This window comes from Ipomoea nil, unplaced genomic scaffold (genome assembly GCF_001879475.1).
Source record: "Ipomoea nil cultivar Tokyo-kokei standard unplaced genomic scaffold, Asagao_1.1 scaffold3195, whole genome shotgun sequence".
Lineage (NCBI taxonomy): Eukaryota > Viridiplantae > Streptophyta > Magnoliopsida > Solanales > Convolvulaceae > Ipomoea > Ipomoea nil.
The window spans coordinates 1,028,235-1,052,962 of NW_017619623.1; positions in this window are offsets into that span (position 1 = coordinate 1,028,235).

Consider the following 24,728-nt stretch of genomic DNA (forward strand, 5'->3'; position numbering starts at 1 on the left):
CCGAGACTTCTCTTGATGGCACAGTCCAAGGAAATATGCCCACTGAAGATGATTTCCTAGTTGATATTGATGAGTTCGTCACATGAAATGAAGAAGAAGAAAATGTCACATGTGGGTGCACATTTAATGGACAGTGGCTTATATGATGTGAGTGTGTTGAATATCACTGAAATAAGTCAAGCTCAAAATGTCATGCAAGTTAGCCACCATACGGAGGAAATTCAATCCGTTCATGCAGAAAGTATGCAAGGTGACACACACGTGTTGCACACACCGGAAAGAGAAGGACATCAAGTAGAAAATCAAGCACAATCTCACATGCTTGAAATCAATTCTGCTCAAGAAGGAGCAACGTGTGTTCCCACAAACCGAGAAGAGCAAGACATTGATGGCACAACCTCAAATGAAAAATTGAAGAATCTGGAGAATGTTGTACTAAGCCTTGTTGACCGAATGGAAAGTATGTTTCAAGGCATCTACACTCATGTGGATCATGTTGTCAATACTCAAGGAGGAAAATTCGAAACATCTTTTGATGAAAATCGGAGGAGTCAACAACATTTGATCGACACACACCAAGCACTTGAGAGACAAGTTGGTGGATTGAATGCAAATGTCAAAGGGCAACTCAATGATTTCTACATCCAACTGTCTCAAATCCTCAAAAATTCTGGTAAAGCAAATGAAGCCATTGCCGTGAATCAAAGTCAAGGAATTCTCAATGTGGTTCATCAACATGAGAAGCATATTAGTGATGTCCACACAGATCTCATCTCCATCAATACCAAAGTGGGCTGCCTTCGAGGTTCATATGAAAATATTTCCGAATCTATTTCATCTCTTCGTGAATCGGTTTATACACTCATTGATTACGCCAAAAAGGGGGAAGAGAGATTCAGTCATTTGGAAGGCATGCTTGAAATGATGATGACTGCCATGGCTACCCGAAATGTTGGTACAAGCAGTAGTAGAGGAGGAGGAGGTAGATCTGCTGGCAGAAATGTTGCTAGAAGAGGAGGATTAGAATATTGGTTCTGTGGTGGTGAAGCTGGCAGTCCAGGAGGATCAAGCAGTGCAAATACCACTAACCGTTCATTTCGTGACATTGTTTGTGCAGGTGGAAATATTGACCAAATCAATTGGTACAACAAAGCAGGTCTCTATTTGGAATCCACACCAAGAGATGGTAGAGTTGAAATGCCAAAGTTGGCAACTTTGAATGACCTACCAAAGGGAATGAAGAAGAGTGGTCCAAGTGACCAAAATTTGTGGGTTTCGAATGAGAACTTCAGGAGGATCAAAAGCTATGCTAGAGCTTTGATGATCATGGTTCTAAAGGACTATATCAAAGTCAATTATGCCGAGCTACAAATTGGAAGAAGTCTAGAAGAGTGCATCATTTGGTATGAAGAAGGAATACTGCCCGGGGACAACATCATTGAAGCATTCAACTATTATGTGATTGGGCAGGTATGCAACAATTATGCCATTAGTGACAATTTCATTGAAGTCCAAAATCATATAAATCATGTGCTTGAAGAAAGGAGAAATAGAATCATTAGTTGATTTGTATGATTGTCACAATATTTTTGTGTATGGTCCACGAAAACTTGAACTCATGATCATGAAACAATTTGAAATGGTTCGTATTATCTGTTTATGGTGCTATTAAGTTTTCCTTGTTATCTATTGTTATTTTATTTGTCTTGAAAGGTAACATTTTTAGCTTAGATTGTATCAAATCGCATGAATTGGAAAAATTACAAAATTTGTTATCTATAAAATCAAAAAAATGCGAATAGAAACTTAGTTGCTAAAAATACCTTTCCTAGAGTCAAAATCAAATGTTAAACTCGTCTTGGCTATGTCAAAAATTAATAAAATCTTTTGAAAAATAATTGCTTTTAAAAGACAAGCCAAATGACTGAGTATAGGTTTTGGCGTCATCAAAAAGGGGGAAAATTGATAGGAATATTTTTGTAAGTTTTGATGAGCCAAATGTACTTTAGATCCCCTTAGTTTTAGGTCTTTTAGTACAAGCATCATAAATCAGAATATCAAGTCATAAGGAATCTACCATAGGAAGAACAAAATTAATTTGAGAAATTAATTTTGGTCTTACGAGTATCATCTGAGAAAGAAGCATAAAAGAATGGCGTTGCAAGAAATGATCGAATGAGCTTAACGGTGAAATGGTAGAAGTTCTTACTCAAAACGATCATACTCGAGATTGATTCCCCCCGAAGGACTTATTTTTTACAAGTCAAGTTTTCGGACAAGCACAATGTTCCTCAAAGGAGCACAATGTTACCAAAAGAGCACGATGCGGACAAGCACAATGTATGCTAAGGAGCACGATGTGTGCTACGGAGCACAATGTTCAAGTCAAAGGAGCAGAATGTGGCAAAGAAGCAAGATGTTCAGAATATGAATAAATTCGAAGGAATTTATTTTGGATCAGCCCACATGCCACAAGAATCCAAAATTGCCTGAAGATATTTGATCAGAACGGAAAAAATATTTATGAAGACATGAATAAAAAAACTTATCCTAAAAATAAATTCTATCAGATGAATTTATTTCAAAGATTCGTTGGATATTCAAATTGACAACTAAAGTAATATTTTAAGACACAACTAGAAAATCAAGTTGTGTTAAAATATTATTTTGCCAGGCAAGTTGACAAATCAAATCAAAATTGAAGATCTACTATTGTCAACAAAATCAGGCTATGAAGATTCGAAATTTAAAATATCAAATTATCCCACTCCAACGGATATATTTGACTGCCTATAAAAAGCCATGAAGACTTGAAGATACAAGCAGAGGTGCATACACACGGATAAACAAGTGCAAAATTCAAAAGTGTAAGTGCTCAAATATTCTTAGAGACTTAGTCTGAATAGTCTCAAATCTAGTTGGAGAGAGATACAATTACCTTTGTATTTGTAATTGTAAAAAGAGTATAGCTGTGTGCAAAATACTCTAGTGAGTGTAGTTGTGTGCAAAACACTCGTAGTTGCTAAGTGTAGCTGTGTGCAAGACACTTAGTTGGCGTTGAGTATAGCTGTGTGCGAAATACTCGGAGTTGAGTGTAGCTGTGTGCGAGACACTCGGAGTTGGGTGTAGCTGTGTGCAAAACATCCGGAAGAAGTGCTTGTGTAGCGCTTATTCACTATTGTAACTGTGTGTAGAAAATAGTGAATTACTCCTAGAAGTGAATGGAGTAAACTGGACTAGGAAGATTACGCCACTTCCGAACCACTATAAATTGCCTCACTCATTTACATACCGCACTTACATAATTTGCTCTATTTATCTATCTTATCCGACTAACCCGTTTACTATTCGCAGTTAATCTTAATCGTTCGGGTTTAGTGTGTTTTCACGTATGCATGTGACTCAAACTTCTCGAGCTTAAATATTGGATTATTCTAAGCAAGTTTGACGTGTTGCATGTAACATTCGTCACACGATCGACGTGACATGATATTTATCTACAATCTTGAATATTATTGTTATATATTGAGTGCACCATCTCCTTTATATATTCAAGATATCTCTGTCACTTTACATATTATCTGTACCCTTCTTACATGCGCATTTAAATTATTGTTTGGGCATAACTCTTTACATACTATTATTCCGCTGTGCAGTTTTAAACTTACTCTATATACTTGTTACTTAGAGTTGAAGTTACCAAAGAGTTATTTATTTTGAAAAAGCTTGAAAGTCTATTCACCCCCCCCCCCCCCTCTAGACTTTCACCACCCTAGCGGGACCAACAGACTCGTACAGCCCCTCGAGATACCCCAAGGGAAGTGGGACTCCATATCCATGGATTTCGTAGGAGGATTACCCACAACACCAACAGGTAAGGATAAAATCTGGGCAATAGTGGACCGGCTAACCAAGACAGCACGGTTCATTACCATGAAAGAAACATGGACAATGACACAACTAGCCAGTGCCTACCTAAACCGAGTAGTGAAATACCACGGAGTTCCCCGAAACATTGTGTTCGACAGAGACCCCAGGTTCCTCTCGCAATTCTGGAAGACTCTACAAACGGCCATGGGGACAAGGCTGAACTTGAGTACTGCCTTCCACCCCACTACCGACGGCCAAACCGAGAGAACCATTCAAACTCTCGAAGACATGCTAAGAGCCTGCATGGTAGACTGCCAGGGGACATAGGAAGAACACCTAGACCTCATCGAATTCTCTTACAACAACAGCTATCACGCAAGCATCCGCACAGCTCCCTACGAAGCGCTATACGGTCAAAAATGTAGGACACCCTTGTGCTGGGAAGACATGGTCAGCCCAGTGACACTGGGGCCCCAATACCTACAAGACACCGTAACTAAAGTCAAACACATACAAGAAAGGATGAACGCCGCCCAAGACTACTAGAAATCTTACGCCGACCTGGGAAGAAAGCAAGCCGAGTTCTCCACAGGAGAGAAAGCCTGGCTAAAAATCTCACCAACACGAGGGGTGATGAGGTTCGGAAGGAAGGGGAATCTCAGCCCCCGATTCATTGGTCCTTACGAAATCATAGAAAAAGTTGGGAACCTGGCCTACCGCCTTGCCCTACCCACCGAACTGGAACGGGTGCACAACGTATTCCACATATCTCAACTAAAGAAATACATGCACGATCCGAGTCACGTACTACAACCCGAGGCCGTGGACGTGGACGGCACACTAACCTATGAGGAGAAACCCGTAAGGATCTTGGATACCAAGACAAGGGCCACTCGCCAACGAACCATAGAAATGGTAAAGATCCTCTGGACCAACCACGGAACCGAAGAAGCAACATGGGAACTTAAAGACGCCATGAGGGAACGCTACCCTGAACTCTTCACACAAGGTAACCAAGGCAAAATACTAGGATAAGGAAAGAAGTCGAATCAGCAAACCAAAGCTTCGGGGACGAAGCTTCCCGTTAAAGGGGGGAGGGTGTAACACCCCGTGTTATGACTTCCAAATCAATCAATTATTTAATTACTTACCCTAAAAAGAGAATTAAATTCCATTAATTAATTAGGAAGAGTCCACCATAGACCATGGACCCTTGTCCCTAAACCAATCCCTCAATCCTATAAGAAATAGAATTAGCAAACCCATACCATTGAGACTATAATAATGACTCTTAGATATATAAATATGGAAATAGGAGGCACCTAGAATACACACCACAATAGATATCACCACACAAGAATTCCCAAGAATTCTCTTATCACCAACATAGGAGAAATCAAGAAGAGGAGATCTTAGAGAAAGACCCTTAATAGCCAAGGAATTTAATTAAGGCTAAGAGGTAACCCATGTCTCAACAAAACCTATTTTCTTTGCTATAATCTTCTTCTTTGGCTCCTTCTCTATGCTTGTGTCTCGATAAATCGTTTAGGATGATGATGATATGATCTTGATGATTGATGAGATGATTTTATGTGTTGATCTTGATATTCTTGATGATTATAAGAAAATCTTGATGATTGTGTGATGTTCTTGATAAATCTTGATGTTCTTGATTTTTAAAGATAAACAACGATTTTTATGATTTGAATATGATTAGAGCCCTAGGTTGAATTGGGAATTTCGTATTATGATATTCTTGGTATATTTAGGTGGGATTTTGCATGCTTGGGTGTTATTTATGTTTAGAAGTCATGTTAGGATATGTACAATATGATTCTTGGTTTTGATCCATTATTTGACTACGTGGTGTCGTCGTTTGTGTTTAAATGTATCTAAACATGGTTTCGGATTCCAAATTGACGTTCCCGCCACCTACCCGCTGCCCCAAATTGACGTCCCCGGTAGCGGGCAGACGCCTGCCCGCTGGGCACCTGCTGCCCGGAGGCTTACCACCGGCCACTAGTTGGATTTTTCCCACCTTGGGATGTTGGCTTCCCCGTTTGATGTTCCCCGACCCCCGTGGTGTCCTGTCGGACTCCGTTTATCGTGCCTAAGTCTAGTTTGATGTTTCGAGTACCGTTTGTAGGATAAAAGAGTCTTGTGTATTGCATGCTAGTTGAATTGGTACCCCGTTGACATAGGTAAGAGATGCATGAACCCTTAGGATATTTCCCAGTATGTGGATGACCATGCATAGGATTTTTTATATGTTTTTTCCCCCTCCCAATGTGTTAATGTGAATTGCATGTGTTTGCTACGTGTTATATGTGCATGACTCCCCAATATTGGCTGCGGTCAAATTGGCCTACATGGGCCGCAGTCCACCGACTGAGCTCGTTAGCGGTGTGTAAGGCTGTGGTCCACCGACTGAGCTCGTCTGCGGTGTGTAGGGCTGCAGTCCACAAAGAGGGCCACGGTCCACCGATTGAGCTCGTCAGCGGTGTGTAGGGCCGTGGTCCGCCGCTAAGCTCGTCAGCGGTCCTACAGGGGTTGCGATCCACCGACTGAGCTCGTCAGCGGTGTGTAGGGTCGCAGTCCATAAAGAGGATCACAGTCCACCGACTGAGCTCGTCAGCGGTGTGTAGGGCTGTGGTCCGCCGTTGAGCTCGTCAATGGTCTAATCAGTTGGCTGCGATCAATCCCCTCATACTGCGGTATGAGGTAGGGTGCTGCGGGGCCGTGTTAGCGCTACATGCGCTAACCCTCATGTATGGGCATGCGATTGGCCCCGTGGCGCCACCCAAGTGTGCTTATATGATAAAGATGATTGGTTGAAAGATGACTGTGACCTTAAGATATAGAATGATATCTTTATATGCTTGATTATAATTGTTGAATGTGCTTATCCCTATCTGTTGAGTCTATTCTTGATTTTAAAGCTAGAGTCTCTTAAGTATATCTTCCTGCTTCAAAATGGATTTCATATATATATATATATATATATATATATATATATATATATATATATATATATATATATATATATATATATATATATATATATATATATATATATATATATATATATATATATATATATATATATATATATATACTGTATTTAACGCGTTGGAGTGGGTTACCAGCATTATTCGCTTAACAGATATATTTGGCTTTCAGGCACAGAGGATTAGCTACCGGAGTGCGCTAGAGGAGCTCGGCTTAGATAGTTAGTCTTTCCTTACGGCCTGCGTGCCTTGATGATGTAATGACAATTGTTTGAGGATAGTTAGTTAATGTAGCATGTGCACCTGAGTTCTCCAGCTCAGATGTGGCATAACACCCCAGACCCTTATGTTCAGAATACTCCATTTGGGATTAATTAATAGAATTGCTTTCATATTATAAGATTGAAAAGTTTTAAAAATTTTGGTGTGTTACACTGTGCATCTAGGTTCTCAAAGCTAGGTGTGGCATAGCACCCCGACTCTTATGATTAGTTTTTGCTCTGTTTGGACGATTAATAATAGATTTATCTTGATTTCATAAGTTTTAAATGTTTTAAAAATTAGGGGTGTTACATGAAGCACCTGATCGGGTCCCCTCTACAGTTGATTCTTGGGTGCTCCTTCCCGCACTTCTTGCAATGGTAGTGTCTCCCTCCAGTCTGATTCTTCCTTACCACACTTGGGCCTTGACTTGGGTGATCATTCCCATCCACCGTGCCATGATTCCTTTGAAAAACCCTAACTTGATCCTGATGGCTAAGTCTTAACTTTTTTTTACTTGCTTCGCGTCTTCTTTAGCCTTTCTCTTGCTTTGGCTTTCCATGTCCCATTGAATCTGATGTGCCCCGATGATAGGAATATCCATTCCATGAATGCTCCGAGTCCAAACGTTTCTTCTCAGCACCATTACGAAACTACGGGAACTGCACCTAATCACTAACGTTTGCCTACTGTAAACCTATTCTACAACTTTACGCACATAAAAGGCACACAAACAAGATGTAAGTATAACTCTTATACTTCTCACATTAGCACTTTCACATAACTTTCACAAAACTTTCAACTTTCAAACTTTAATTTTCAATGTTTCAACTTCTAACTTTCAACTTTCAACTTTTAACTTTCACTTTCAATAGAAAAGCAAACTGTACTTTAAACACATTGGAAAAGCACATAAACAGTTAAGCAAGCGTAAGAAACTCACAATCTCACTGTGTTCCTAACTGAAATACTCAAAGAACTTCTTAACTTTTGGAATCCTTACTCTTAAAACACTTAGCTTAAGGTCTTTCTTACCCTAAATCTCACCACTTAGGGTTTCTTTCCTTAACTTGATCATCTTAGTACCTCAACTTTGGATTCCAATAATTAATCTTAAGGCTCAGTCTTCCTATGTCCCAGTGGTTCGCACCGCTCTGATACGAACTTGTAACACCCTACTTTTCTTAAATCAAAAACTCAAATACTGAACTCAAAACAAGGTAAAAAAATGAGATTAGATAACTTAAACCAACAAAATGGGTGTCACCGCCACACTCACCACACACGATGACTGCACAGGCTAAAGAAAGTTAACTACTAGAGTTGAGCTCATCAAAACAACACTAACTAAGTTGGGGAATATACCCCGGTGTCCAAGCACCAACAAAAGATCAGTATAGAGGTAACTAACATCAGTTTATGAACAGAAGAAACTAATCTAGCCTCTACAACCTCAAACTACACACTATTCTATCTCGTGCGCTCTCAAAAACTGGGCCCACCTGAAAGGGGTTATAAAAACAAGTAGAAAATAAACCCGTTAGCAAATAAATGCTAACTACAAAGCCACTTAACCCTGTAAGGTAATATAAATATAGATATTTATTTGAAAAATGTTTGACAATCACACGTAATCTCAAATACTGTACAACACTTAAAACTATAATCTCAATACATGCTCACAAACAACTCTATATGCTTGCAACCTATACTTCATATAAACAAGTTCTTCTCAAATACTCAACTTAATCACCAATCTCATGCTTTAAACAGATATCTCTAATTATAGCTCATCATACAATACTCATGCTCAAATTGATAGATAAAGAGATACTTAAAACTCTACATGCAAGCTCATGCTATCATGCCAATTCCTAAGCAACAATAAATACTATACTTCTCATCGTACTCTAAATGAAAATCATTAAACAAGAAATGTCATGATGCTATAAGTGTGTGTATATATATATATATATATATATATATGTATATATATATATATATATATATATATATACATATATGTATATATATATACATATATATATATATATACATATACATATATATATACATATATACATATACATATATATATATGTATATACATATACATATGTATATATACATATACATATATATATATATATATATATATATATATATATGTATATGTATATATATATACATATACATATATATGTATACATATGTATATATATGTATATGTATGTGTATATATATATATATATATATATATATATATATATATATATATATATATATATATATATATATATATATATATATATACTCATTCTTATTTAAAAGAAATACTTTTTATGTGTGGAGATTTCTGTTGAGTCTCTTGACTCGCTTTTATCTTCTTTCTTTTTTTCTTTCTTAATTTCTGTTGAGTCACTTGAATCGATTTTCTCTCCTTTCTTACTTGCTTTCTTTCCTCTTTCTCAAACTTTCTAATGAATCTCATTGCTCTTCTTTGTCCGATCCGAGGCAGGTACTCCGCCATAGCGAAGTCCTAGCTAACGGTGCAAACTCTTGCAACCGCCACATCTGTATCAACGGAACCTCTAATTCGTGGGGGAGGTAGGAACTTTACGAATCGTGAATGGACCTATCCGGTATCGTACTTTCAGTGTGCACACCCCCTAATAGGGATTCCAAGCCTAGCGCGTAGTATCCAACCTAGTAACTCGGGAATATCGACATCGTTACTTCTAAAATATCTGTCAGTCCTCTGTGACTGTTACATTCCTTTCTGATAACTTCTTTCTTTCTCTTTTCTTCCGAAAGGACATAGTCCTAACAGTCCTCCAAAACACTATTTTCCTCACAATAGATAGCATATATATATATGTGTGTGTGTGTGTGTGTGTGTGTGTGTGTGTGTGTGTGTGTGTGTGTGTGTGTATCTCATGCAACTTCTTTCTCATGCAACAAACTCTTGTAATATGCAAGCTGATGCACATAATTCTCAACAACTTCTCTTTCTCTCATTTTGGAGATCAAATATCAAGCATTCTTCTCAATGCAAATATATAATGGTTTTTGAAATAGATCGTAGGCTTTACTTAGAGCAATTTATGCACTTTAGGCAATAAAATCTACTAACATGCTCTTTACTGTGAAATATTATGCATTAATTCTCATTCACTGTGAAACAAGGACATATGCACGGCTTTATACGAAAATCTCAACACTTAGAAAATCTTCTCAATAAATACTTAACAAGTATTAGACATGCTTCTCAATCAAATATAAATGCTCAAAAGCTATATTTCAATTACTGATATAGTTCACAGACAACAACAACAACGGAGTATTCATATCCACATTTCTAAGTGTAAATCATGCTTTCAAACTCCAAATCCAACGAAACTAACTTCTACAAGTGAATCGTAATGAGCTCGAGTATCCGAGCCTCAAGGTCCCATGAGTTTCAGTCCGAAAGACACGTAGCTGATCCATAGAGGGCCCGACCAAAAACAACTTTGGCCTGGAAGAGCTTGGTGACGGGGCTTGTGAAGCCCCGCTGCTTGGCTCCGCCAAGCAACGTGTAACACCCCGTGTTACGGCCTTCAATCCCGGATTAATTATTTAATTAATCCCGTTAATAATAATTAAATGTGATTTAATTCGGTTAGGTTTCCTTTAATTAATTAATAAGGTCCACCAGGAACCGTGGACCCTTGCCTAAATTAGAGTCTTAAGCCTATTAGGAATAAAGAAAGTAAACCCTTTACTATTCAGATTCTAATTAGGAATCCTAGACCTAGTTATCTATTAGGAATAAATGAAGTAGGTCTTTTACTATTCAGACTACGATTAGGATTCCCTTTAATTAATTAATATGGTCCACTATGGACCATGGACCCTTATCCCTAAAATAAGCCCTTAGTCCTATAAGGAATAGAATTAGTAAACCCATACCATTCAGACCCTAATTAGGAGTCTTAAATATATAAATAGGGATATAGGAGGCACCTAGATCTTTCGCCACCATAATCTCTCACCACACAAGATGTTCCAAGAATCCCCTTAGGAGAAATCAAGAAAGAAGAAAGCTTAAAGAAAGACCCTTCATAGCCAAGGAATTAATTAAGGCTAAGAGGTAACCCATGTCTCAACAAAAACTATTTTCATAGCTATGATTCCCCTCTTAGGATTTCCCCATATTATTGTGTATTGATGATTTGTGATATTATTATTGATGATTGGAGGGATGATTCCATGGGTGATCCTGATGAAGAGAGGTTCTTGATAATTATGGTGTTATTGACGATTGTATAACGTTCTTGATAATTATATGGTGTTCTTGATGTTCTTAATGATTATATGAGGTTCTTGATAGTTATATGATATTCCTACCGAATCTTGATTTTGGAAGATGAATTGTGTTCTTGTTGATTTAAAAATAATTAGAACCCTAGGTTATATCGTGGAATCCGTATGGTATTATTCTTGGTATATTGGGTGGGAATTCGCATGATTGGGTGTTGATTATGTTTAGAAAAGCATGATAGGTTATGTGCCATATGTTTCTTGATTTTGATCCGTTAATTGTCCACGTGTGTTATCAATTGTGTTTGAAAGTGTCAAAGCATGGTTTCGGGTTCCACAAAGATTCCCGGGGCGTTTTTGGTGAAAAAGAGTCAGTGGGGGGTAGGGGACCCGCCACCTACCCGCGGCCTATTTGGGCAACGCCGGCAGCGGGCAGCCGGCGGGCAGGCAGCTGCCTGCCGGGCACCCGCTGCCCGGAACAGTGCCGCCGGCGGGCATCCGGCGGGTGACCCCTCACCCACCGGCTACCCACTGGTTTGTACCCCAATTTGGGATTTTGGCTTCCCCGTTTGATGTTTCCCCGATCCTCGTGGTGTCCCAACGGACTCCGTCTATCGTGCCTATGTCTAGTTTGATATTTCGGGTACCGTTTGTAGGTTGTATGAGTCTTATATATTGCATGCTAGTTGAATTGGTATCCCGTCGACCTAGGTGAAAGAAGTATGAACCCCTTAGGATTATTCTTAGTATGTGAAGGATCATGCATAGGTTTTGTTATACGCTTTCTCCCCCTTCCTAATGTGTTAATGTGTGTTGCATGTGCTTGCTATGTGTTATGTGTGCACGATACCCCAATTCGGTTGCGATCGGATTGGTTATTCCTGAGCTGCGGTTCAGAAGCTGGCTGCGGTCAGATTTACACTCCCGGGCTGCGGTCCACTGTTTGGTTGCGATCAAACGTTTCTACATGAGCTGCGGTTCATATTTCCTGGCTGCGGTCAGATGACATACTCTTGGGCTGCGGTCCACTGTTTGGTTGCGATCAAACTATGATGAGCTGCGGTTCATCAGTCGGTTGCGATCGACCCCTCCGTGTTGCGATACGGGGCAGGGTGCTGCTGGGCCGTGTCAGAGCTATATGCGCTGACCCTCATGTATGGGCATGCGATTGGTCCTGTGGTGCTAACAAAGTGTGCTATGTGATGAGATATGGATGAGTTGTTGCTATGAGTACCTTGGGGATGTGACTATGGGATTTATACTGGGAATCGTATATGTCGGATTATGATTATTAATTGTGCTTATCTTACCTGTCTTGTCTGTTGTAAACTATATATGCTTGGTATAACTGCTGTCTGTGCTTAGCCCTATCTGTTGAGTCGATCCCTGTTTTAAAAGCTAGAGTCTCGTAGGATATATCTTCATGCTTCAAAATGGTTTTCATATATCTCTATATGTAATGTATTTCAACGCGTTGGAGTGGGTTACCAGCATCTCTCGCTGAACAGATATATTTGGCTTTCAGGCACTGATGAGTAGACACCGGAGTGCGCTAGAGATTCGACACGTAGTGTAGATAGTTTCCCTTTCGGCCTGCGTGCCATCTACATTATTACGGAATTTAGTTAGTTAGCCTGTGCATCTGAGTTCTCCAGCTCAGGTGTGGCATAGCACCCCGTACCTTTATGTTTAACAATGCTCTGTTTGGGATTTAATAAGAGAATACCTTTATTATATAAGTCTTTAAAAGTTTTAAAATTTCGGGGTGTTACAGTTGGTATCAGAGCCTAAGTTTGACCCTAGGATAAGACTCTTAAGACCGGACTTTAGGACATTAGGCTTGAACTCTAGGTACTTAGGAACATAGGATTCAGGAATCTTAGGACGCGCGGTGAGATTGTGAAACCTACACGTAACCTCCCCTCACCTTAACTTAAAATAACTTCCCCCTACGCTTACCACACCAAGGTAAGGGTGCAGCACACTAACTCATCGATACAATAAATATTGACCCTGAAAACCAGCAGCATGGCACCAACAAGAAGACAGTCAAGGATCCCACACTCCTTGAAGAATGAACCCGAACCTTCAACAAAGTCCTCGGGTTAGTGGAATACCCAGAGGAACACCGCGTAGGGATAGCCTCATTCCACTTCAAGACACGAGGCTGATCTTTGATAAATCCACGAAGAACCCACTTATGGGCAACAACCAGGGGTTCAACTAGGAGTGCCTAGGGGCACGGCTACGGGGACGATTCCACCCCGCACCTGTAAGGGCAACCATATACGAGGAAAATCCTCCACCTAAAACAAGGGATGGCGACCATCAGGGAATACCACAAACGATCCCTCCAGCTGGCTCGTTTTGCGCTTGAATTAGATCATACAGAGACAACCAAGATAAAGAAGTCTGTGACAGACCACAACTACGAAACCCAGAAGGCCCTAATTGTAAGCAAACCCCGCACACCCAACGAAGCCTACACCAGTAATGCCAACTTCTACCAAACGGGGAATTTAGGGACAAACCCGAAAGAAAGAGTAACGGAAGTGGGAGACCGCTCCCTCCAGCATTAGCGAACCCTTCCGGAACTGGTTAAGAATGAGCGCAACTATCCCAGCCCGGAGACCGGGAACGCCAATTAAAATACAAGAAAGAAAAGTTGTACATAAACAACGTCTTTTCTCAATCGTTAGCACGAATTGTCAAAAAGGACTCGATATGACAAGAAGAGGCAACAGACGCATGGAAAGTATCATACAACTAGAGCCTCCTGGCGATAAGGTTCTTACCTGGGAACAAGGACCTTGGTGGTTTTAAGACACCGTAAGAAGTACATGTAACACACAAAATCGCCAAAACACCATGCGACGTCAAAGGTAGTCAATCAATACATTCCAAGGAAGAGAAATGCATCACCAAGCACTTGGTCACCAAAGGACTGAACAAAGAACGAGCGACAAGCCGAACTCCAAGAAAAACCAAGAAGACGTATCATTAATCAAGCAAGGCAAAGACGAAGTTGGCTTATAACCAACCACCCGGTGAAGATGACGAGGTTGCTAATTGGAAACCGGCCCCGACCTACTGAGCAAAAAGAACATACGAGAGTCTTGACTCATCTATAACTCGTACCTAAGGATCAATAAAACTATACGATGGGCCACCCTATGTATTCAAGTCCCTTCTATTGTGCACATGGACATGGAGCTTGTCGGGACTTGAATCTGTGCATTCTTGGGATTTTCCCCAAAGGAATTCACTCTTCCTAGTCACCTTCCCGCGGGTCCCCAACGGGACCTTGACGGGTCCCCAACAGGAGCTTGGCAGGCGGACGACCGCCCACCTCGCGCCCACTGGTACAATGTGCTGATTTCTTAACTCCTCACTTTATTGATTCATGGCGCACTTGTGTGCCTCGATTGATGAACGCGAGTCTTGGGTAAAGAACCATGGGTCGCCCAAACATGGTGTCATCGGTAAAAGACCTTGACACGCAAGACACCATCGGAAAAGCACAACCAATTGCATTACACGTGGAGTTGAAGTTGGACTCTACGATGCAACCGACTAGGGATGATTGGCATAAAGGATTGTGCAAACCAAGGAGGCGAGTTGGGAACTCGTGCTAAGGACTCACAAAGACCTTAAAAGTCAAAATGCTAAGGATGGACCGGGACTCCTTCAAACCATGGATAACGTTCAAGCAAATCAGAGGACTCCTTACAAGTTGTATGGAATCAAGAACTACGTAGTCCGTGGTGCTAGGCAAAAAAAAGTAAAAAGCACATTTGTGGCAAGATCTCAAGGGTCATTAAGGACCCACAAGGAAATGAGATGACTCGTAAAGTCACCGAGTCATTCCACAACGAGGTTAGGTAACCAACTGCGCTTCAAAAAGAAAAAGAGCATGCAAGGACACCCTCACCATTAAAAGTAACACAAAAAGGCACAACTAGTCGAACCTCGGGGAAGACATGAAGTCTTACTAAGAATTTCATTCACTAAAGAGGAGATGAAATTCAATAAGAAGGGAAAATCAAACCAAAGTTTACCGACTCCCAAGAAACTTTGGGAAGAATTTGGGAAGTGCGCCCTAAGAGATTGGCTTGGTTGACCAAACTTGGTCAAGACCTTGGACGCATTAAAGAAGTAAGTGTTAAATCATCAGGGGAGATTCCCTCAAGATAGGGGAGAAGGATGAAACCTTAGCCTGGGAAGCAAGGTCTAACAAGGATCTTAAAGTCAAGCAAGTGCCAACACCAATGAAGAAGGATCATCAGTTCGTAAATACGTCATGATCAAAGCATCAAACCTGAATAGTCACTTGAAGATCGAGAACCCTTAACCCATCCTAGCCGAATTCCCTTCCCTCCCTCGGAAAATCGGCCCCCTCCTTATTTCAAAACCCTTTCTACCCTTCAACCACACTCTTGATCCCCTATTTTAACGATTCCATACAAGGTGGCAACCTCACACCCTAAGTTGCAACCTTGAAAACTTTGATCCTAATTCCTAAATTCACTTTGTCCTCAGGTTTGAAACCCACTCTCTTAGCCCTTTAAACCTAATCGTTCCCAAAAACCTAGCACACATAAACATACAATTATACAGTTTCCCCGTAGAATGTTTTCGCTATAGGACCACAGTACTAATTTGGACTCGTTACCCCCGCAATGATTTCCAAGCTTCGGGGACGAAGCTTCTCGTAAGGGGGGGAGAGTGTAACACCCCGTGTTACGGCCTTCAATCCCGGATTAATTATTTAATTAATCCCGTTAATAATAATTAAATATGATTTAATTCGGTTAGGTTTCCTTTAATTAATTAATAAGGTCCACCCTGAACCGTGGACCCTTGCCTAAATTAGAGTCTTAAGCCTATTAGGAATAAAGAAAGTAAACCCTTTACTATTCAGATTCTAATTAGGAATCCTAGACCTAGTAATCTATTAGGAATAAAGGAAGTAGGCCTTTTACTATTCAGACTACGATTAGGATTCCCTTTAATTAATTAATATGGTCCACTATGGACCATGGACCCTTATCCCTAAAATAAGCCCTTAGTCCTATAAGGAATAGAATTAGTAAATCCATACCATTAAGACCCTAATTAGGAGTCTTAAATATATAAATAGGGATATAGGAGGCACCTAGATCTTTCACCACCATAATCTCTCACCACACAAGAAGTTCCAAGAATCCCCTTAGGAAAAATCAAGAAAGAAGAAAGCTTAAAGAAAGACCCTTCATAGCCAAGGAATTAATTAAGGCTAAGAGGTAACCCATGTCTCAACAAAACCTATTTTCATAGCTATGATTCCCCTCTTAGGATTTCCCCATATTATTGTGTATTGATGATTTGTGATATTATTATTGATGATTGGTGGGATGATTCCATGGGTGATCTTGATGATGAGAGGTTCTTGATAATTATGGTGTTCTTGACGATTGTATAACGTTCTTGATAATTATATGGTGTTCTTGATGTTCTTAATGATTATATGAGGTTCTTGATAGTTATATGATATTCCAATCGAATCTTGATTTTGGAAGATGAATTGTGTTCTTGTTGATTTAAAAATAATTAGAACCCTAGGTTATATCGTGGAATTCGTATGGTATTATTCTTGGTATATTGGGTTGGAATTTGCATGATTGGGTGTTGATTATGTTTAGAAAAGCATGATAGGTTATGTGCCATATGTTTCTTGATTTTGATCCGTTAATTGTCCACGTATGTTATCAATTGCGTTTGAAAGTGTCTAAGCATGGTTTCGGGTTCCACAAAGGTTCCCGGGGCGTTTTTGGTGAAAAAGAGTCAGTGGGGGGTAGGTGGGGGTAGGGGACCCGCCACCTACCCGCGGCCTATTTGGGCAACGCCGGCAGCGGGAAGCCGGCGGGCGGGCAGCTGCCCGCCGGGCACCCGCTGCCCGGAACAGTGCCGCCGGCGGGCATCCGGCGGGTGACCCCTCACCCACCGGCTACCCACTGGTTTCTACCCCAATTTGGGATTTTGGCTTCCCCGTTTGATGTTTCCCCGATCCCCGTGGTGTCCCAACGGACTCCGTCTATCGTGCCTATATCTAGTTTGATATTTCGGGTACCGTTCGTAGGTTGTATGAGTCTTATATATTGCATGCTAGTTGAATTGGTATCCCGTCGACCTAGGTGAAAGAAGTATGAACCCCTTAGGATTATTCTTAGTATGTGAAGGATCACGCATAGGTTTTGTTATACGCTTTCTCCCCGTTCCCAATGTGTTAATGTGGGTTGCATGTGCTTGCTATGTGTTATGTGTGCATGATACCCCAATTCGGTTGCGATCCGATTGGTTATTCCTGAGCTGCGGTTCAGAAGCTGGCTGCGGTCAGATTTACACTCCCGTGCTGCGGTCCACCGTTTGGTTGCGATCAAACGTTTCTACATGAGCTGCGGTTCATATTTCCTGGCTACGGTCAGATGACATACTCTTGGGCTGCGGTCCACTGTTTGGTTGCGATCAAACTATGATGAGCTGCGGTTCATCGGTCGGTTGCGATCGACCCCTCCGTGTTGCGATACGGGGCAGGGTGCTGCGGGGCCGTGTCAGAGCTATATGCGCTGACCCTCATGTATGGGCATGCGATTAGTCCTGTGGCGCCAACAAAGTGTGCTATGTGATGAGATATGGATGAGTTGTTGCTATGAGTACCTTGGGGATGTGACTATGGGATTTATACTGGGAATCGTATATGTCGGATTATGATTATTAATTGTGCTTATCTTACCTGTCTTGTGTGTTGTAAACTGTATATGCCTGGTATAACTGCTGTCTGTGCTTAGCCCTATCTGTTGAGTCGATCCCTGTTTTAAAAGCTAGAGTCTCGTAGGATATATGTTCATGCTTCAAAATGGTTTTCGTATATCTATATATATATATATATATATATATATATATATATATATATATATATATATATATATATATATATATATATATATATATATATGTAATGTATTTCAACGCATTGGAGTGGGTTACCAGCATCTCTCACTGAACAGATATATTTGGCTTTCAGGCACTGATGAGTAGACACTGGAGCGCGCTAGAGATTCGAGGCGTAGTGTAGATAGTTTCCCTTTCGGCCTGCGTGCCATCTACATTATTATGGAATTTAGTTAGTTAGCCTGTGCATCTGAGTTCTTCAGCTCAGGTGTGGCATAGCACCCCGTACCTTTATGTTTAACAATGCTCTGTTTGGGATTTAATAAGAGAATACCTTTATTATATAAGTCTTTAAAAGTTTTAAAATTTCGGGGTGTTACACAACGACCCTGGGCAACGGATCCCTCAGGGATCTGCGTTCTTGGTCCGTGGCCTCACGGGTCTAGCCACCGGACCTTGCCTGGGTCCGTTGGCTAGATCCATAGGTTTTACTAAGGCACCATCTGTGTGCACTAGGCCCAAACTTCTCCATCTGTAACCTTCTCAGATCAACAAAAACACTTCCAAACCTCAATAAATCAATTATAGATCATCAACAACACACAAATAGCTCATCAACAAACAATATCTAGCATTTCTAAACATCTATTTCATACTTCTAGCATTTAACAGCGCCAAAAATCTATTTTGGGAGTCTATGGTTTATACCTTATGCTTCTTCTTCTTCTTTTGTGGATCCCTTCTTCCTCTCCATTCAACTACTACCTCCTTCACCACCTAAACACCTCAAACAAACAATACATACAAAGCTTAAGGAGAGATTCTCATAGATTGGAGACAAAGGATGGGAAACTTAAAAGAAAATATGGAATGAATGGATGAGATGAAAGCTAGAAACCTTACTGTGATTTCTTCCTCCTTCTACAGAGCTCAAGAGTGGAGATGCAAATGAAAGGGATCAGGAGAAAACGCAGGGTTACTGTTCTATTTAAATGGGTGCAAAACCCTAGGTTGATGCCCAATAATTGGTAGAGGGCAAATGAGTAATTTGCTTGCTTGTTCTAAAAAGATCAGACAAAGGCTTGGGTTGTATCATTCTTAAGGTTCACCTTGTATCATGGACCAATGTCTCAAAATGATTTTAGATAAGTTGTGGTCAAAAATAGATTTTCTGAAAATAGTTTCTAGTTAAAAATACTTGATTCAGGTTTCATAGTTTCCACTCAGGTTTCACTCAGATTGACTTTTTGGATCAAAACTTGGTACATAAATGTACCCAAAACTTAGGATTTTTGAGATAGGATATTCTTGGTGTCGAATTTATTTAAAAACTTGGTTAAAAGTATTTAATTCATACACCATTTTTGAAAGATAATTTGGTAAGAGTGAAAATAGCTACTTTGAAATTTTATAAAAATCGAATTTAGAAAAAATTAATTTTGGGCTGTCACTCCTATAATATGTACACTTTAGTGGTTTGAAGGATTCTTGATCTTAAAGGATGACATATGGACTTAAATTGGAGGAACCAAGGAAGACTGCAAATTGGGGAATGCTGTAGAACCCCCTCCCACGATCATGGCGGGGTCGTGAGGGAGATTCAGACCCAGTCACGAGTCTGTTCAAAATCGTGACCGGGGCCCTGGGTGCCTTAAGTGACCTAGTCACGCTCATGACACGGTGATAACAGGGGTGGCCAGGATTTTCTGTGGAGACGTTCGAGAGAATTTGATATAATTAGTAGGAAATTAGAGTGTTCGAGGTTGGATCATTTGTGTATCTTTTACATTTCATTTGTAACCCTCTAGCCATCTCAAGAACACTTTACATTGAAGAAGAATCTAAGTTGATGGAGTCTTGACAACACTCCTAAACTTTGAAGCTTTTGTAGATTGGATTCAATTTTGATTTGAAGTTTAGTAATCTTTCCATTTTCTATTCTCAATTTCATGCTTTGCTTCAATTCAATTTGTATTCAATTAGTTATCATGAGTGGTTAGGCAATTCTAGGGATTGAACTGTGAATTCATTGCAAGATGCTAGTGTGGTATTCAATTGTTGATTTGAATTTGTGTATTGTGATTATTGCTTGATTTCCTGTTGGGAGTGGAAGCATGTATTGTGTCTTGTGAGTTAGGGCCCAACTCTATAGATGACGATCTATGATCATTCATCCTAGGCAAGAGATTGCTAGGTTGATGTAGCCTCTTTTCCACTTATTTTTCCCGCCATAGATCCGAGAGGACATAGTCCGGAATGATGTGAAGATAAGGTGTTCTATAAATTGTCTCATAGGAAAATGTTGTCACTTGGGTGCTTCCTTAACCTATGATAGGTCGTTAAGACATAAAATGGCGACGACATTGATAAGAACCTCGCTTGAAGTCCAATAATTGATATCCACAAATCCTACTTAAGACACTAGAAGCATGTTGCAATGAATGAGCAATTTTATTCCCGTTCTTTTACATTTGATTCTCAATTTTTGTATTCCTTTGCTCTCTTTACTTTTGAACCATCAGCACTATGTTTTTTTGTGAATTTTGTACACGAATAGCTTGGATTGACTCTTTAACTCACCGCAACTCAACACTTTCAAGTTGTCATCCTTTGAGAACGACATCCCAGGAGTCTTTATTCCTATCCTAACCATCCAACCGCACTCACCATGAAAACAACCATTCGTCAATTTGCTAATTTCACAAATGGATTATCTTCTAAACTTCTAGTTCAGTCTAACTAGTACGTGGATTTAAATAATGAAGATCTTTCCATTCCATGGAACTTCTCGACACTTAATTAAATTTGGGCTCATATGTCATACTCCCCCTAATGCTGTGAACTGATCATCATAAAACATGCCATCAACGTATCTATTGATCCCCTACCATGGGCTCTAGGTATTTAAACCACAGAAGGAGGTTTATCACCAACGTGTATACCCATCTTCATTTTATAGCCCCTTGAGATACACGATGCTGGTAACATATGAATATAGACTGTATATTAATGCTAAAACTAACGCAGATGGGGAAATGTTCAACTCTACCACGTACTAGGTGTATGGAAGAATAATCACAATATGTAGTGAGTCAGATTTAAATTCAAAACAGCAGTATATCAAATTGGATGTCCCCAAAACAAAACCGATAATTCAAAAACTTCCTTTCACATACTCTTTAGAAAATATTCATGTGAAAAGGAACAATAATGTTTTGACATATATCCGATGTCCAACAAGATTAGTACAAATTTAACTCATTATATGTGCCCAATGTGACCCAATAGCTAATGTCATAATTTAAAATAATTTGGGTCTTTAAAATTTTAAAAGAATCACAACTTATGAAGTACTAATAAGTATATACATATATGTTCAAATAGAGAAAGCATACACAATAAATGAAATTATAAGAGTACTCAACCATCGTACGGAGGTTAAGTGCTAAATAGATGTATAGATGGTGAGACCATTCAAGATATCTAAAATCCATTTTTCTCAACTTGTTTGCTTCAAGAAAACTAGCATGATGTGATTCACTTTTACCTTTTAAGCACATAGCATTTTTGTAGAGTAGCATAGCACTAAAGATAAAAGTTACAGGCTTCATTCATGAGTCATGAGTCATGAGTCACCTAAGATTAATCTCCATTTTAGATCTTACAGACCTTATGGAAAAATATTCCATTGACCAGGTATATTATCAAGCAAGGGTATACTCAACAACTTAAAGTAGTATATTTCCACAAAAACTAAGTATTTGATTTTCCTTTCAAAAAACAAAGTCACTCAAAATACTTTAGTACTCCCTCCGTCCCGAATTGGATGTCTCATTTACTTTTTGCACGCTTTTTAATGAATTAAAGTAAATGTTATGCACTTTCCAATTATGCCCCTCACTTTTTCACTTTTGGAAATAAAAACAATAAAGAAAGCAAAAGCTAGAAGGGTAATTTGAAAAAAAGTGGAATGATAGTGATGTTCAATTTTGGAAAGTGGACAACATTTTGGGACAAACTAAAAAGGAAAGTAAGACACATAAAATGGGACAGAGGGAGTATAATTTTGTCATGTACTACTACTAGAGTACAATGTGATTATCATAGAAGACAATGTGACTCACATTATTTAGTATTATTTTTCCATGTACTTCTAGTACTGGAGTACGAAGTTTGTCATGTACTTTTACTGGAGTACAATGTGACTAGCCTAGAAGGCTGATCGAGTCTTGTATTAATCTTGCTTTTCTATACCTCTTCTAGTATAGTTTCACTTGTGAAACAATACTATATTATACTGGTCATATTCAGAGACTGATTCAACATCCTGAAATATTATACTTAGTCCATATGAGATTATAACAATTCATTGATAGCATTCCTTCATGAATTAACTTAGGATCCAAGGATACTTTTTGATCAAATATTCATAATTTAGGCCAATGAGTGAAGTTTACCTTCTGGGCAAAACTATATTAAAAATTTAGCACTATCATTTTCTTTAAATACATAGATTTGAGATCTTCAATTGTAACACCCCGATATTAGGCATATTTTAAAACCGTTTAAATAAAAGATAATATCTTAGCATTAATCATAAACAAGCGGAAGCTAGTCACATGCAAACCGGGAGATGTTATGCCACACCTACACTACTATAGGTGCACAAAATAAGTCTAATCAAATCATCCATAAACAAAGTCACAATGTTCAAGGCACACAGGCCACAATCTAGAACTATGTAAGGAAGCTACGCTATCTAACTCGTCCACTAGCGCACTCTCCGAGATCAACTCAAAACCTGTAAAACATAAGGCATAGCACCCATCAGCGAACAATGCTGGTAACCCACCAATACACGTTAATATCATAATTTATAGATATAGGGAAAAGCATTTGAGATAGTGGAATACAGTATATAATCCTTTAAAACGAAGGAAGAACAACATAAGACTCAACAACAAGTCTCTCACAATCAAAGACCAATCTCAATAGATTACTCAATAATCAACGAGAACGACAAAAGCAACATGCTCAACAACAAGATATATCAAATGATAATCAATCAAGAGACAATCATAAGTCACTTCTCATGAACCATGAGAAACAAGAATCACATTCAAAGATGAGTAACAAGTTCCAACCTTATGCCCTGTTCCAACCATTCTCTCAAGACCAACCTTATTACAGTTCCAACCTTTACCTCCGAGTGCCACCCTGTACACCGCGTCCAATCTATTCCTCCGAAGCGATCCGCCCCCCGCCTGCATCCGCCAGCTTTAACCGCCAAACGGGACAGTCGTAGTGTCAATAGTCATTTAGAATAGTACTAATCACGTGATAGTCTATCTCCTTTCATTATTGCCCCCCAATCATATAACAATACATAGTCCTCATCAACGGAGGATTGTGGCTCATCAATATCCAAATCAAGTATCAATAAACGGGTACATCACATGTACAAGTGATGGGCACATTTTACACTCATATTTTAGATACATCTTTATAATAATTTTGCATTAGTTATTTAATATTATCTAATAATTAGTTCTTTTTATATATAATATTTAATATATATAATATTTAATATATAATATATAATATATAATACATATTACGTACTATACTTATATATACATATATATTATGTACTACTATATATATATATGCATTATACATGTATATCTATATATTATATATTATTTAAGTGGCCCACATTCACTTTAATTTTCAAAGCATTGAACAACCAATGAAACATATATTTTGTCTTCCTTTTTTTTTGTGGCGTGAAGAATTTTCAAGGGCGAAGAAGGAGGAAATGGCGTGCAATTGTCCGGAAGACCATTTCGGCATCATGGCGCAAACATAGGAAATTAGTGGAAGGAAAATGCTTAGAAACATGTATAAATAGTAAGATGAATTATGTTGTTGGGACACAATTTCACATTCATTCTTTCCTCCTCTATATTATTCGTTGAAATTGTTATCAATGTCCATTTGTGGCTAATTTCTAGTTGGTTTAGTGAATTGAAGCCCCGGAGTTCATAACGCTGTAAGGTTATTTATTTATTTTTATTATATATTTTTTTTATGCATTTGAGTATTAAATATTATTCTAAGTTATTTGAAATAATTGTGTCATTTAATTGCTAGGGAGGCCTACTAGTTATTTATTTGATATAATTATTTGCTATATTAGATAATGTTGTGCTACAAATTACTCTAATATTCAGTAGCAACTGGGTTAATTATTGACGGCTTAGTGATAATTGGACTCGGGTAGAATATTTTCCTAAATTAAATGCAACCGCTTGTGCTTGTGTTATTTAGTTTGTCGGTTTTCCTAGTTCCTATTGC